Here is a 17,170-nt window from a genome sequence, read left to right on the forward strand (position 1 = left end):
AAGTTGAAATGAAACAATACTAAGGCAAGAATACAGGCATTCCTATAGAATGGGAAGAGGACTAGCTTGCTATAAGCACTAGTTTCTCCCAATGCACAATCAACACTACAACCTAAGCATACACAGGGAATGGCAAGAAAATCAGCTTGCTTTAAGCACTGATTTCTTCCATTACACAATCAGCACAAAGCTTCTAAGAAATCTAGCCTAGCATTCCTTCAAATGACAGTGAATTAAACATGACAGTAACATAACTAACTGAACTAACAATGAACAAAACCTAAACAGGACATTAGCAGAACATGAACATTAACATAAATAACAGGAGAATTTAACAGAGCAGCAGATTGAACTAAACATAACAACATGAACTGAAACAAAACAACATGAACTGAAATTAACATATGACTTGAAATTAACAGTTAACAGAACAAAGCAAGACATTAACAAAACACAGCAACTACTAGCACATTTAACTGAAACATGAAAATTAACAGAACTTGAAAGTTCTGGATGTAGGCTAATCCTAACATAACTATTACAACACACCACAGTGCTATTTATATCCACAAGCACAATTAGGGTTCTACCCAAAAGAAATCAGTGAAGTTATGGTTTCACCCAAAAAGTGAAATTAACTCACCTAACCTACTGACAACAGCCCTAATACGTCGACCCATGCCTCTAATTATACATTCAATCACTTTCCCCCAATTATCCCCAAATTATGAAATTAGGGTTTATAAGAAATAAAATCAATCCATACCTAATCTCTGAAAACTGCTACTGACTTCGACCCATGCTTCTCCTTAGTCTCCTGATGCTTCCCACGCCTCCAATTGATGCTTTAATCATCATATATATCACCAATTTCTCACCTAGGGTTTTAGGCAGAGAGATGAGAAATTGATGTTGTAAATGATGATTAAAGGGATGGTACGTGATGGGTTTAGGTAGAATAGAGAGTTGGTGGTATGGTGGTGTTTGGTGGCGGTGTGGTGGTGGCAGTGGAGGTGAAGAAGACGGTGGCAGGACATGGTTCTGCTGTGGAGAAGATGGTGGAGAGGGTATGGCTCGATGGTTTGGGAGAGAAGGGGGGTGTGTCTGGTTAGGTGGGTGGTGCTCGGTCACTAGGGTGTAAGGCAGGTGTATCTAGTTTTGATGTTCTGTGACTCTGAGCTGCGAGATGCGAAGATGGTTGGTAGATCGGACGGTGATGCGGAGGTAAGCGATGAGCGACCGTTGGATTATATGATACAACAAAATGAACGGTACTTGATGGAGTTAGGTACTGTAGTGTGAAGCGGAGATATCAAACTTCGATGAACAGCAAGGGAGCGACCGTTGGATTCAACTACCATCTAATCTGAAGGCTTGGAATTTCAGCGCTGTGGTGCTCGGCAGAGACATCATATTTTGATGATCTATGAAGGAGCGACCGTCGGATGCTTCTGAGAACTGATCTGATGGCTGAGAACGGAGGCGCTTTTGTGTGTAGAAAATGAGGTTGTGCGCACCATTCTTCGCGGTTTCCTTGCGTAATTTCTCCCGGCTTTTCACTACTTTTCTGCTCTTTCGCTCCGCGACTCATCCGAACTTTATTTATTACCTAAAAATGCAAAATTAATTAATAAAAATATTTATTCTTGAAAACAATGAAAATACAGAATATGGGATAAAATGTAGAATTAATGCATAAAAGATGAGTTAAATGCCAACAAAAAGGGATAGATATATACAATATTTGGCACTCATCAAATACCCACAAACCTGAATTTTACTTGTCCTCAAGTAAAACAAAACTAAGGAAATCCTAACTATACCACTGTCGCTGGTCTCTCGAATGCATTTAGCGTATGCACTAAGCCTTTTAAACCACTAAGTGTCCCTAGTGGACGAGTGAAGTCTCGTGAAGGTTTACCAGAGGTGTGCCTACAAAACCTAAGGAAAAAATATAAGCTCATATTCCATCAAATGTGACATGTGCAAAACAGTTTAAGCTCACAGCAAAATGGAGATGTCAATCTAGCTATCGAAGGCACAATCCTAGCACTGATAACAAAAAAAGACATGTGATAAGAGTGTAAAGTGTATCTACACATGTGTAAAGAAAGATCTGAAGTTATGACTACTAATCACCAAGAGATAGTTTCTCAGGCTAAGAACTGAGGTCGAAATCTAGCTAGCTGTCCGGACTTTACGAGAATTGTGAATGAGTTGGAGGTATTTCACAATTACTCGCGTTGTACATCAATGGCATACACCCTCCTTGCTTATTACAAAAAAAACAACAAAAGATGACTCTTTACATGACTCTTATTTACATTGACTATTCTCTTTTTATTTTTGCAACAAGAGAGGATGGAATTGATAAATACTTGATTTTTTTGGTATTTTTCTGATATTTTTTTCTCTGAATATATACATCGATTTTTTTTTTTTTTTTAATTCAATGAAACACTTTTGATACAAATACAAAAAGAAACAAAAGATTACATGACACTTTGCAAGAGGTAGCCCTTTTTGATGCACCCAGTTAAATTCGATGGTTGTCTTTCTTAATGTAACCTCCACCTTCTATCCCAACCAACCAAAGAACAAGCTAGTCAAGTTTCGTTCAGTATTCTAAAGTGATTGGCAATCGTAACTTCCTATCCAACACCTTGAAGATCGAGGCCATACATGTATTGGTAGATCGTGCGCGTGCAAATTTCTTATCACTATGTGAATTGTGCTAGAATCAGGGTGCCTAAATATCTAGACTAAGACTCCTAATAAAAATACATATTTGCACAAGAGTCAACATTTCAAGGTAGATGAGCTCCATTTTTATGATTTTTTCATTTTTTTTTAATTTTTTTATTTTTTTTGAATTTTGATTTTTCAATTTTTTTTTGGAATTTTTTAATTTTTTCAAAAAGAAGGAGTTTTGTTTTCAATTATGGCATATTTATGGCATATTATCGTGGTATCTACTCTATACCCCCAAACCTAAACTAAACATTGTCCTCAATGTTTCAAAATATGGAAAGAATTAAAATGCAACATATGGAAAGGGACATGCTGAGTAGAGTAAAAGGAGAGAGAATACCCGATTTCGGCGAAAGCAGAATTAAAACTCCGTTATTCAAGGCAAAAATCCAACATATTTTAGCCGAGATCAAATTGGATTAGCAAAATATATACAAAAGGAACAAAAGGTTTTTTTTTTTTTTTTTTTTTTTTTTAAATAAATAAAATAAAATTTGGTTTTTGTATGGGAGCAAGCCCACTGTGCAAGCCTCTAATGAAATGGATGGAAGGCTGCGGCCCACGAAACACTAAGTTTTAATTTTGAAAGTTTAATTTGGCCCAGTTGGTTAAGGCCCGACGTTTGTTTTAAAACTTTGGTTTCGAGGTCCACTTTCGAGTGGAATACAAGTCCAATTGATGCTTACAAGCTCAGCTGGGTTTAAACCCAGAGTTCAAAATACAAGTCCAATGAAAGAATTTAAACAAGCCCACAAAAAATAAATACAAGCCCACAAATAAATTATTACAAACCCAAAATAGAAAAATAAAAAGCCCAAAAAAATTGGGTTAATTATTACAAGCCCATAATTAAAAAAAATTGGAAGCCCACAGGTTGGGTTCTCTCAATGAATGGGTTTAGGCTTACCGTTTTAGCACAGCCCAGCTGCTCTGATATTGTTGCAAAAACCCAGTTGGGTTTTGGTTCTTTTCCTTGGTGGCGTTCCAGCAGAGGAAAAACAGGTTCAGATCAGCAGGTCCAACAGCAAATGAAATGAAGCAGATGCAGATGCAAATGCTATGCAGTGAAATACAAAATAGCTAAGAAAACAACAAGAAAAACACAACACCAATCCCCGGCAACGGCGCCAAAAACTTGATAGTCCCCGGCAGCGGCGCCAAAAACATGGCAGGCCTCGAAAGGTGTATAAAAATGAAGCAATAAAAACGGGGGCCTACAGTAATACCGCAAGTGCACGGTCGTCGGTTGTGGCAAATGTGCAAGTACGGGTCGATCCACAGAGATCGGGTGTGTTTCGGAAGTGTTTTAGCTATTTGGGTTCCTAGATTTGCTTAGGGCTTAGAATACCCCTTTGGAACTATTGGGCTTAATATACTAATGGGTTTGTTAAAATGAACTGAGCTTGGGCTCAGTTATCTTTGAAGTGCAAATGGGCTTTGGTCTTAAATTTAGGCTTTTGACCTTAATGAAATTTGGGCTTTGGTGGACTGAACTTGAGCTTTGATTTAGCTAGGCCTTTGGGTCTTAACCTGAGCTGTGGTTTCAGTTTGATGGACCTTTGCTTGGCTGCAGGAAGCAGCAGCAACAACAGCAGCAGCAGCACAAGTGCTGCACTGCAGCTGCAGCAGAGGCAATGCAAGTGCAGCAAAGCAGTGTTGCAAAGCAGTGCAAGTGCACAGCAGGAGAAAACAGCAGTAGAGGCCTAAGCCACAGAAAATAGTGCAAGTAACATGACAGGACAAAAGCATAACAGAAAACATAAGCATAAGCATAATATGACAGTGCAAGTAACATGACAGGACAAAAGCAACAGAAAACAACATAAGATGAACCAAGGCCTAAGCCAAGGGCAGGGTTGAGGTGAAGTTGAAATGAAACAATACTAAGGCAAGAATACAGGCATTCCTATAGAATGGGAAGAGGACTAGCTTGCTATAAGCACTAGTTTCTCCCAATGCACAATCAACACTACAACCTAAGCATACACAGGGAATGGCAAGAAAATCAGCTTGCTTTAAGCACTGATTTCTTCCATTACACAATCAGCACAAAGCTTCTAAGAAATCTAGCCTAGCATTCCTTCAAATGACAGTGAATTAAACATGACAGTAACATAACTAACTGAACTAACAATGAACAAAACCTAAACAGGACATTAGCAGAACATGAACATTAACATAAATAACAGGAGAATTTAACAGAGCAGCAGATTGAACTAAACATAACAACATGAACTGAAACAAAACAACATGAACTGAAATTAACATATGACTTGAAATTAACAGTTAACAGAACAAAGCAAGACATTAACAAAACACAGCAACTACTAGCACATTTAACTGAAACATGAAAATTAACAGAACTTGAAAGTTCTGGATGTAGGCTAATCCTAACATCAGTCTTTACATCACACCCACAGTCCCAATTTATAGTTACAAGCACAATTAGGGTTCTACACAAAAAATCCCCAAATTGACAGTAGACTAGGGTTTTGATTTTCGAGCTTACCAAACGTGATAAGACGAGTCCGTCTTCAACCCATGCTTCTTCTCCCTTCTCTGCTCCTTCCCATGCCTTCAATTTCTCTTTCTAGCTTCACTAATTCGTCAACCATTCACCTAGGGTTTCGGCAGGGGAGAAATTGACGAATTAGGGGGCTATAAAGATGGGTAATAGTTGTAGGAAGGTAGGGGTGATGATGGTGGAGGTGTGGTGGTGGTAGAGGAGTTGGTGATGGAGTCAGAGCAGGTGGAGAAGGTGGTGGTGTACGGTGGTTCTGTGGAGAAGATGGTGGAGAGGGTATGGCTCGATTGTGTTTGGGGTAGGGGGTGTGTTTGGGTTAGGTGGATGGGCTCGGGTACTAGGGTGTAAGGCGAATTCATCGAGTCTTGATGTTCTGTGACTCTGAGCTGCGAGATTCGGAGATGGTAGGTAGATCGGACGGTGATTCGGAGGTAAGCGATGAGCGACCGTTGGATTATATGATACAACAAAATAAACGGTACTTGATGGAGTTAGGTACTGTAGTGTTAGGCGGAGATATCAAACTTTGATGCACAGCAAGGGAGCGACCGTTGGATTCAACTACCATCTAATCTGAAGGCTTGGAATTTCAGCGCTGTGGTGCTTGGCAGAGACATCAGATTTTGATGCTCAGCAAGGAGCGACCGTCGGATGCTTCTGAGAAATGATCTGATGGCTGAGAACGGAGGCGCTTTTGTGTGTAGAAAATGAGGTTGTGCGCACCATTCTTCGCGGCTTCCTTGCGTAATTTCTCCCGGCTTTTCACTACTTTTCTGCTCTTTTCGCTCCGCGACTCATCCGAACTTTATTTATTACCTAAAAATGCAAAAGTAATTAATAAAAATATTTATTCTTGAAAACAATGAAAATACAGAATATGGGATAAAATGTAGAATTAATGTACAAAAGATGAGTTAAAATGCCAACAAAAAGGGATAAATATATACAATATTTGGCACTCATCAAATACCCCCAAACCTGAATTTTACTTGTCCTCAAGTAAAACAAAACTAGGGAAATCCTAACTATACCACTGTCGCTGGTCTCTCGAATGCATTTAGCGTATGCACTAAGCCTTTTAAACCACTAAGTGTCCCTAGTGGACGAGTTGAAGTCTCGTGAAGGTTTACCAGAGGTGTGCCTACAAAACCTAAGGACAAAATATAAGCTCAGATTCCATCAAACGTGACATGTGCAAAACAGTTAAGCTCACAGCAAAATGGAGATGTCAATCTAGCTATCGAAGGCACAATCCTAGCACTGATAACAAATAAGGACATGTGATAAGAGTGTAAAGTGTATCTACACATGTGTAAAGAAAGATCTGAAGTCATGACTACTAATCACCAAGAGATAGTTTCTCAGGCTAAGAACTGAGGTCGAAATCTAGCTAGCTGTCCGGACTTTACGAGAATTGTGAATGAGTTGGAGGTATTTCACAATTTCTCGCGTTGTACATCAATGGCATACACCCTCCTTGCTTATTACAACGAAACAACAAAAGATGACTATTTACATGACTCTTATTTACATTGACTATTCTCTTTTTATTTTTGGAACAAGAGATGATGGAATTGATAAATACTTGATTTTTTTGCATTTTTCTGATATTTTTTTCTGAATATAAACATCGATTTTTTTTTTTTTTTTTTACAAGGAAATACTTTTGATACATATACAAAAGGAAACAAAAATTACATGACACTTTGCAAGAGGTAGCCCTTTTTGATGCACCCAGTTAAATTCGATGGTTGTCTTTCTTAATGTAACCTCCACCTTCTATCCCAACCAACCAAAGAACAAGCTAGTCAAGTTTCGTTCAGTATTCTAAAGTGATTGGCAATCGTAACTTCCTATCAAACACCTTAAAGATCGAGGCCATACATGTATTGGTAGATCGTGCGCGTGCAAATTTCTTATCACTATGTGAATTGTGCTAGAATCAGGGTGCCTAAATATCTAGACTAAGACTCCTAATAAAAATACATATTTGCACAAGAGTCAACATTTCAAGGTAAATGAGCTCCATTTTTTATGATTTTTTTCAATTTTTTATTTTTTTTTGAATTTTGATTTTTCAATTTTTTTGGAATTTTTCAATTTTTTTCAAAAAGAAGGAGTTCGTTTTCAGTTATAGCATATTATCGTGGTATCTACTCTATACCCCCAAACCTAAACTAAACATTGTCCTCAATGTTTCAAAATATGGAAAGAATTAAAATGCAACATATGGAAAGGGACATGCTGAGTAGAGTAAAAGGAGAGAGAATACCCGATTTCGGCGAAAGCAGAATTAAAACTCCGTTATTCAAGGCAAAAATCCAACATATTTTAGCCGAGATCAAATTGGATTAGCAAAATATATACAAAAGGAACAAAAGGTTTTTTTTTTTTTTTTTTTTTTTTTGTTTTTTTGAAAAAGAAAATGAAATTTGGTTTTTGAATTGGGAGCACGCCCACTGTGCAAGCCTCTAATGAAATGGATGGAAGGCTGCGGCCCACGAAACACTAAGTTTTAATTTTGAAAGTTTAATTTGGCCCAGTTGGTTAAGGCCCGACGTTTGTTTTAAAACTTTGGTTTCGAGGTCCACTTTCGAGTGGAATACAAGTCCAATTGATGCTTACAAGCTCAGCTGGGTTTAAACCCAGAGTTCAAAATACAAGTCCAATGAAAGAATTTAAACAAGCCCACAAAAAATAAATACAAGCCCACAAATAAATTATTACAAACCCAAAATAGAAAAATAAAAAGCCCAAAAAAATTGGGTTAATTATTACAAGCCCACAATTAAAAATTGGAAGCCCACAGGTTGGGTTCTCTCAATGAATGGGTTTAGGCTTACCGTTTTAGCACAGCCCAGCTGCTCTGATATTGTTGCAAAAACCCAGTTGGGTTTTGGTTCTTTTCCTTGGTGGCGTCCCAGCAGAGGAAAAACAGGTTCAGAATCAGCAGGTCCAACAGCAAATGAAATGAAGCAGATGCAGATGCAAATGCTATGCAGTGAAATACAAAATAGCTAAGAAAACACAGATAAAACACAACACCAATCCCCGGCAACGGCGCCAAAAACTTAGTAGGCTTCTAAAAGGTCCTACAAATTATAACCGCAAATGCACGGTGTCGAAAGTGGCAAATGTGCAAGTACGGGTCGATCCACAGAGATCGGGTGTGTTTTGAAATGTTTCTAGCTAATTTAGGTTCCTAGATTTGCTTTGGGCTTAAAAGCCTTTTGGAAGTGTTGGGCTTAATGTACTATTGGGTTTGTTCAAAATAAAAAGAACTGAGCTTGGGCTCAGTTTGTTCTTTGAAATGCAAATGGGCTTTGGCCTTAAACTTAGGCTTTGGCCTCAATGAAATTGGGCTTTGGTTACTGAGGACTGGGCCTTTGGGCTTTGGACTCAGTTGTTGAACTAGGCCTTTGCTTGGCTGCAGGAGTAGCAAGAAGTGGCAGCAGCTTGGCAGGAGAAGTAGCAACTGCACAAGCAGGGGAAAGAGCTGCAGCAGAAGAATGCAGAAAGGCAGCTGTAGGAGAAAGGAAGCAGCACCAGGTAGCAGGCCTAGCAGCAGCAGCAGCAGCTTGGCAACAAGCAACAGCAACAGCAGCTGCTTGGCAGCAGCAACAGCAGCAGCACAAGTGACAGAGAAGGCAATGTAGCAGCAGGGGAAGCAAATAGTAATGCAGCAGTGCAATGCAGCAAGGCAAATGCACAACAGCAGTGACAGAATGCACAAGGAATGGCAAGAAAACAGCAAACAAAAGCAATACAGGGCAAAAACAATGGAACAAAGCAAATGAAAACTAAACAGTGAACAAACAGTGAACAAAAGCAAAACACAACAAGAGCAACAGAAAATAACACAAGAATGAACCAAGGCCTAAGGCCAAGGGCAGGGTTGAATAAGAAACTGAAATGAAGCAAAGCTAAGGCAGGATACAGGCAAACTAAAAGAATGGGAGGAAAATTAGCTTGCTCATTGTCACTAGTGAGCACTAATTTCCCCCAATGCACAATCAACACTACAACCTAAGCATACAAGGAGAATGGCAAGAACATCAGCTTGCTATGAGCACTGATTTCTTGCCATTGCACAATCAGCACATTGCTTCACAGATACCTAGCCTAGCATTCCTTCAAATGTAACAATACATTAAACACAACAAGAACATTTAACTGACAGTGAACATTTAACAGTGAATAAAAAGTCTAACATGAACATAAACAAAATGAAACTGAGCAGAAATTAACAAATGAACTGAAATTAACATGTGAATACACATAAACATCTAACACATTAACAGGAGACAAATAACAATTATAACATGAACATAAGCATAAGACAAGAAATTAACAAAACACAGCAACTACTAGCACATTTAACTGAAACATGAAAATTAACAATTTAACAGGACATGAGAGTCCTGGATGTTGGCTAACCCAAACATAACTATTACAACACACCACAGTGCTATTTATATCCACAAGCACAATTAGGGTTCTACCCAAAAGAAATCAGTGAAGTTATGGTTTCACCCAAAAAGTGAAATTAACTCACCTAACCTACTGACAACAGCCCTAATACGTCGACCCATGCCTCTAATTATACATTCAATCACTTTCCCCCAATTATCCCCAAATTATGAAATTAGGGTTTATAAGAAATAAAATCAATCCATACCTAATCTCTGAAAACTGCTACTGACTTCGACCCATGCTTCTCCTTAGTCTCCTGATGCTTCCCACGCCTCCAATTGATGCTTTAATCATCATATATATCACCAATTTCTCACCTAGGGTTTTAGGCAGAGAGATGAGAAATTGATGTTGTAAATGATGATTAAAGGGATGGTACGTGATGGGTTTAGGTAGAATAGAGAGTTGGTGGTATGGTGGTGTTTGGTGGCGGTGTGGTGGTGGCAGTGGAGGTGAAGAAGACGGTGGCAGGACATGGTTCTGCTGTGGAGAAGATGGTGGAGAGGGTATGGCTCGATGGTTTGGGAGAGAAGGGGGGTGTGTCTGGTTAGGTGGGTGGTGCTCGGTCACTAGGGTGTAAGGCAGGTGTATCTAGTTTTGATGTTCTGTGACTCTGAGCTGCGAGATGCGAAGATGGTTGGTAGATCGGACGGTGATGCGGAGGTAAGCGATGAGCGACCGTTGGATTATATGATACAACAAAATGAACGGTACTTGATGGAGTTAGGTACTGTAGTGTGAAGCGGAGATATCAAACTTCGATGAACAGCAAGGGAGCGACCGTTGGATTCAACTACCATCTAATCTGAAGGCTTGGAATTTCAGCGCTGTGGTGCTCGGCAGAGACATCATATTTTGATGATCTATGAAGGAGCGACCGTCGGATGCTTCTGAGAACTGATCTGATGGCTGAGAACGGAGGCGCTTTTGTGTGTAGAAAATGAGGTTGTGCGCACCATTCTTCGCGGTTTCCTTGCGTAATTTCTCCCGGCTTTTCACTACTTTTCTGCTCTTTCGCTCCGCGACTCATCCGAACTTTATTTATTACCTAAAAATGCAAAATTAATTAATAAAAATATTTATTCTTGAAAACAATGAAAATACAGAATATGGGATAAAATGTAGAATTAATGCATAAAAGATGAGTTAAATGCCAACAAAAAGGGATAGATATATACAATATTTGGCACTCATCAACCAGCGGCTACAATATGATCTTCATCTACTGTCTGGATCAGAGGGATGGCTGGATTGATGGTTAGGACCGGAGCTCCATAGGTTGTGGTGTTGGTTGGACCGCCATTAACAGAGGCGGGCAGTCAGTAGCGGTTGGTTTTGATCGTCCGTGAGTGGCATACCATAGATAGGTTGCTGCATGGTTGATTCCGCAACTCCCTCTCGTTGCTCGTTCGTTCGGGTCACTGCTGCTACTTTGGAGGTAGCGGATTTTGCTGCTGCAGCTTTGAGGGATGATGCGCGCTGCTATGACATTGGCATCTAGAGGTGTGGTACTCTACGCTCCATCCTGCTTCTTGCTTGCTGCTTTTAGCTTTTTACCCTTTTGTATGCTACATATTACGACCGGTATGGTCCTTGGTCTTTCCTTTGACGTTTCCTTGGCTTTTTCTGCATCCTTCATTTTATCCATGTTCTGCAAAAATGAACTGCTGGTATGTCCACGTGTGTTTTTGTTAGTAATGATGACGTAAGAAAGAATGAAGTTATACATTTTTTGACAGGCGTAAGCCAAAATACGATCATACGGTAGATCTACCATTGCGAAGGTTATCTTGATATGGAATGTACAAGTCCAAAGATTATTTGGAAAGAAAAACATAGATCCAAAGATGGATCTAAAAACACTTTATGAGAGAAAGTAGGTCCAAGGGTCTTTATAAGCAACATCATGGATTCAAAAACTTTTGTAAGAGAGAATATAGATCCGAAGACAAGTCTAAAAATATTTTCGAAGAAAATATAGATCCAAGGATTTTTATAAATGAGAACACGTATCCGAGGACTTTTATGAAGGAAAACGTAGATCCAAAGGTTTTCTACCGATAATGAAATCTAAAATTTTTTGCATCTTGAGTGTATCTCCTAAATCTATGTATTTTTTATACTAAAAAAGTTTTGCCGGTTTATCACCCAAAATCGGTATCGAAAAACAGTATTGAGTGGTAGAAAGAGTTGACAGGGAAAGATAAATTTTTTATCGGGACATAAGTGTCCATGTTTCTAGCGCCAAATTATGAACACAAAAATAACGATGCAGCATCGTGTTCACAATCAATGTTCGCAGTGTCGATAAAACTACTATAATAATTCAAACACATATAAAACAATATATAAGAATTATACTAGAAACTCTGGGCCTTCGGGCTCGTCCTTGTTTCGCATCATAGAGGTGTCTATGATGATTCAAACGATGCATAATACAAGTGTAAGGAAACTGTAAGTGCATAATGTGAATGAGATAATGATTTACGTGGTTCAACACTAAGGCTTACATCCATGGGGGGTTCGGTTTTTCAATATGTATCATATAAGGTTACAAAGGATAGTCAAATGACTCTGAGTAGGGACCGATGATAGAAGAAAGGTAGATAAAACTCATACTTACTCTTACAATTTCTCTCTCCTTAACTATAGTTCTCTCCCTAAATTTGGTCGACCGCTTCTCCTTTCGCCGAGCAGGGTATTTATAGATCTATGTGGGCCTCTCTTTTCTGCTATTATCAAGGCTTATCATTTTGGTTAATGTGCCAAACCGATGACGATCTTCGTAATTCCCCGATGCCTCCAACAGTAATGTATTGCGACGATGATGCACCTCCTTTTCCTCCATGGGATGTTTGACACGTACCTTATGTCTATAGCATTTAAGGCGGGTGGTTGGGACAGTCCGCACGCGTCAGACAGCTGTTACCATGGCTCTCTCCTCCTTGTCAGCGAGACTCATCTCTTCCATTCATTTCAGATCTATCTTGGGACATGGTAAAGTAGGTTCTTGGATCTTCTACGATGTTTCGCAGTGATTTATTTATCCGATACTCCTTGGTTTTCTTGTCGTTGGATCAGTCTGGTGATGAGTACGTGGCAGATAAAGATGATGCATGCCCCTTGGATGTCGGAACTCGGCATCAAGACTTGATGCTTCTCTGCTCCATGTCGTCCACGTATGATACTTGTGACACGTGGCTAATTGAGGATTATGTGCATACAATATATACCTCTCTGTACTCCAAATTTTTACTACACTTCAGTTTTCACTTCAAATTTTAAATTTTACTTTTATTTTTTATAGTGCCCGACGCACTGTGGTGAATCTCAATTTGTGGATGGAAAGGGTTTGGAGGTGGAGCAGTCGTGAGTCTCGTGACTCGTGAGAGGGGTGTCGATCGGTGTATCTTTCTCCTCTTTTTATAGCTACCCAAGTTTCGTAATCCCACACATTCTAAAACACGGCTACTCCAGAAAGGAAACTATGTCCAGAGGTAAATTAACAGTAACATAGTAGGCTTAAAACTCGTGAGGAAGTTCTTACAGTACATCTCTGCATCTTATTATCCTACCCTCGGTCTGGTTATACTTTTCAATTGAACTTTGTTGTAGGCTTAAAACTCGTGAGGAAGTCCGAGTATCCTGGCAGCATTGTATCGTCTGATTCTTGGGGAAGAGTAATATGCTATTGCTATGGTTGTTAATTTTCTTTCCCCAAAGTTCGAATTGCGTTGATTTTAAGTCAGGAGTACATCTATTTTGCCCTTTGCACCGATCCTACAAACCACTACATATTTTGCAAGATGTTCGAGCCATCCTTAACTGGCCTAGATTGGGAGGAATAAGTTATATTTTTTTTATCTTTCTTGGCTGAACGTGATAAAGTTGCTACTGTTAGCACTTTCAACAGGACTACCAAGTCTATTCCATAGTTATACCTCCTAGTGGAATGCTAAGCTGGTAACTAAAATTGCTGCAGTATCTGGTACGCCGCTGTCTGTTTGCAAAGAAGATTTCGTAAAGTGATGGCTTAGGCAAACCATGACTTTCTCTTTTTAAGATAAAATTTCTTCTTCATCATATGCAGTATATAGATAGAAATGACGAGACAAAAAAAATGCTCCGTAAAACATTTATGCCAAGGCATGCAGTCTAAGGATGTCCCTCACATGACAAATAATTGAGCAGCAGAAACACACCTTATGAGCCTCTGATCATGTAACTGCTATAATTTGGTGGTTTGATTTGTAAGAGAGGTAAATAAAATATGTTTTGTTATTAATTTTATCCGACTTCAACTTTAGTACGGACTCAAATGGCTGATGGCACAAATAGGGGCGGAGCCAGGCCAGGTTTAAAGAAAGGGTGGGTTCACCAATAGAAGGGTTAAACCGTAATAATGTATTAGTATTTAAGGAGTGAAATATAGAATCCTATAATACTTTTATCGCCGTTTCAGGTTAGGGTTTCTCTTCTGTTCTCCGTTGATCGCCGACGTTACAGGTTCGGGTTTCTCTTCTGTTGATCGTCGACTAGTGCATGGTTTCTGCTTGTGATTATTGAATGTTTTTATAATCTATTGATGTTTAATCTCATGAATAATATACACTTAATAATATGCATGACCTCTTTTCTTGTTACGGATGGTTTCATGTCGTCTCCTCTTCTGGTTTCTGACTATGATTCTTATTCTGTAGCTTAACAGAAAAATGTAAAAATGGAGAAAACGCCTCTCCTCATTAATGCAAAAAATTCTTGCAACACTGTAGCCTCAATGAGGATCAGAAATCTTCTTGTCAATTTGATGTGTTAATAAATGCTTCATTATCCAACACGGAAATAAGCATTTCCTCTCTAGTAAAATTCCCATCTGATAAGGTATAGTTTTATTTATGACTTTTTTTTTTAGCAGTTCGAAGTGCATGTGCCAATCTCTGAACCAATATCCTTTGGGATTTATCACAAAAGTTTAATTAGAGCTCAGCCAGGGTGAGACATCAGGTTCTTCTTGCTTATCAAGCGCAGGAGGATGTGCTGATCCTTGCGTAGTCTCATTTCATTTTCTGATAATTGCATGTTTGATTTGAGATGCTTCATGGTTATTTTTTTTTCCAGATGCTAGTTGCAATTTAGGATTTTGGGTGCTAATCTTATTTGGCTTCTTTACAAACAGCTAGAAAGTTGGACTTTACAATGACAAGAAGCCAGAAACAGCTATTTCTGACGGGTACGGGCAAGGACAAGAGCTGCCAAGGTACTCTGCCATACATAGTTGCAAACAGTTTTGTTTGGATTTGCTTAGTTTCCTTACTGATATTTGGGGGCCAATTTTGGTCAAAGAGGTGCCATTGATTGAACTCTTTTGGCAGTCGACTAGTTGTCTTACATTCAAATCATATTATTGTTCGTTTTCGATAAAATTCAAATTTAAATTATATTATTGTTCGTTTTCGATAAAATTCAAATTTTAGAAAAATCAGTTCCGGTTAAAGAATCACATAAACATCACTATACTCTTGTTATGCAGGTTGGCGAAGGTTCATCCAAGGATGAAAATACACAAAAACTATCCTTGATCATGGATCAAAGAGAAATCGTGACATGAGAAGTTGGCTTGGTTAGTTTGTAATGGAACTAATCCATTATTACCTAATTTCCAGAAAGAATCCACGGAAGATTCAATTGAGATTGCAATTGGAAAACTGCTTCATGATACCGAGGTTACGGTTGCAAAGGTATCCTACTTTTCGAATTTGGACTTGAATGTTCTACTGTCATGCTTCTTATAGTATGTGTTATAAATCTTATGATTCTCTTTTCGTCTGTCATTAGGTTTTAAGTGAAGCAGAGATGTGTTTGACTTTAGTTTTGTTCCAGTATGATCCATTCAGACGCGTAACTGTAAGATAATATGTTTCTTTGTATAAACTTTCCAGTATTTGCTAGTAGAACCTTCTTTAGCTGTGCCGCAGCACTTCAATTGAGGTTTTGGCAGGTTAATAATCAGGTCTACTTTATAGCCGTAATCATAACTAGTAAAAAAACCTTAGCTGTCTAGTTATACCTGTAATCATAGTTCAGCCCCTACATTGAACATACGACATGATTTATTTAGTAAATACTAAAAATGGTTGACAATCTGTAAGAAGCTCTTGTCGTGTGTGTTCAGGAGAAAGGGATCAAACAGGCTTACATACCTCCATTGGAAGTATACCGGCAAATAACACTATCCGTGCATAGTTGATGTCGTGGTGATCAATCAGAATATTTTGGACGAATAAATTTGGATCACAGCTGTGGTTTATGAACCGCACAAAGTACTCCTCATCATAGGGGGAAACTTTGTGCACTTCATAAACCATAGATGTGACCTGGATTTATTTGTCCAAAGTGTTCTGAGTGAATGCCGCGACATTGACTACGCACGAATAATGTTATTTGCTGGTAAGAATATATTTCCTGTGGAGGTATAAGTAAATACTTTTTCATCTCTTTCTGACAAGAGCTTCTTAAATAAATTGTCAACTCATTTGTAGTATTCACTAAGTAAATTCATGTTGTATGTTCAATGAGGAGCTGAGTTATGATTATGGCTATAAACTAGACAATGTGGTCGGATTAAGAAGATGGAATGTCGTTGTTTGTCTAGACGATGTCGAAAGCGCCTGATGTAGGTATTTATCTTTACAAAATGTGAGTAATCTTCTAATGAAGTCTTCTTAATAGGCGTTGTATGAGCCTTGACATGATAGTAAATAATATTGTTTTAACTTTTTAATTTTTAATAACAATAAGATAATTTGTAATCGAGAGTAATTGTTTAAGTTATTTTAATTTGAATATTATGGTGGAACTGTGACTAAGTAGTGTTTAAGTTACTTTGCATTTATCGGGATGCATATGTTATTTCCGAGGAGGGTTATGTTGTTATGATTAGAGGAAGCATAGGTAGTCTGCTTAGTAAGATAATATATAATAAGAGTCGTGCCGTGATGAGGTCATTCTCGTGACAGCTTCTGTAAGGGTGCATTTTATAGCCTTTAAACATTACATCCAAATAATATTTAGTAATATTTTTATTTTTTTCCGAGTCCTTCTAACAAATTCAATCCGACTTCGATCTCACCCGTCAGAGCAAGTCTCTATTTTCTTAAACCTAGAAACAGAGGTTCCTTCATTTTTTTTCTCCAGTGATTACATTTGATAATGAGTGGTAGCCATCATTAGAAGAAAACTCTAAATAGCATTGTCAATTTCCTTAATGTGATGCGTCATCAGATAGTAACTCTACGATTAGGACTGACAATAGAGAAACACACAACTTAATCTTTAACTAAAGGTCTGATATTAAGGCAACCAATCATATTGGAGTTAGAACCCCATTACACTTGGACGTTCAAAACTTAATCATTTTCACTC

The 17,170-nt window shown here is 38.5% G+C and overlaps 1 long non-coding RNA gene across 1 annotated transcript; it reads left to right on the forward strand.

The window, feature by feature from the left end:
• Window positions 1–14,210: 14,210 nt before the first annotated feature.
• On the forward strand, window positions 14,211–15,722 carry LOC113297484. The gene is made up of 5 exons (XR_003333503.1): window positions 14,211–14,254; window positions 14,664–14,740; window positions 14,925–15,005; window positions 15,279–15,486; window positions 15,584–15,722. It is a non-coding gene; the product is annotated as an uncharacterized LOC113297484 (long non-coding RNA).
• Window positions 15,723–17,170: the final 1,448 nt, after the last annotated feature.

This window comes from Papaver somniferum, chromosome 7 (assembly GCF_003573695.1).
Source record: "Papaver somniferum cultivar HN1 chromosome 7, ASM357369v1, whole genome shotgun sequence".
Lineage (NCBI taxonomy): Eukaryota > Viridiplantae > Streptophyta > Magnoliopsida > Ranunculales > Papaveraceae > Papaver > Papaver somniferum.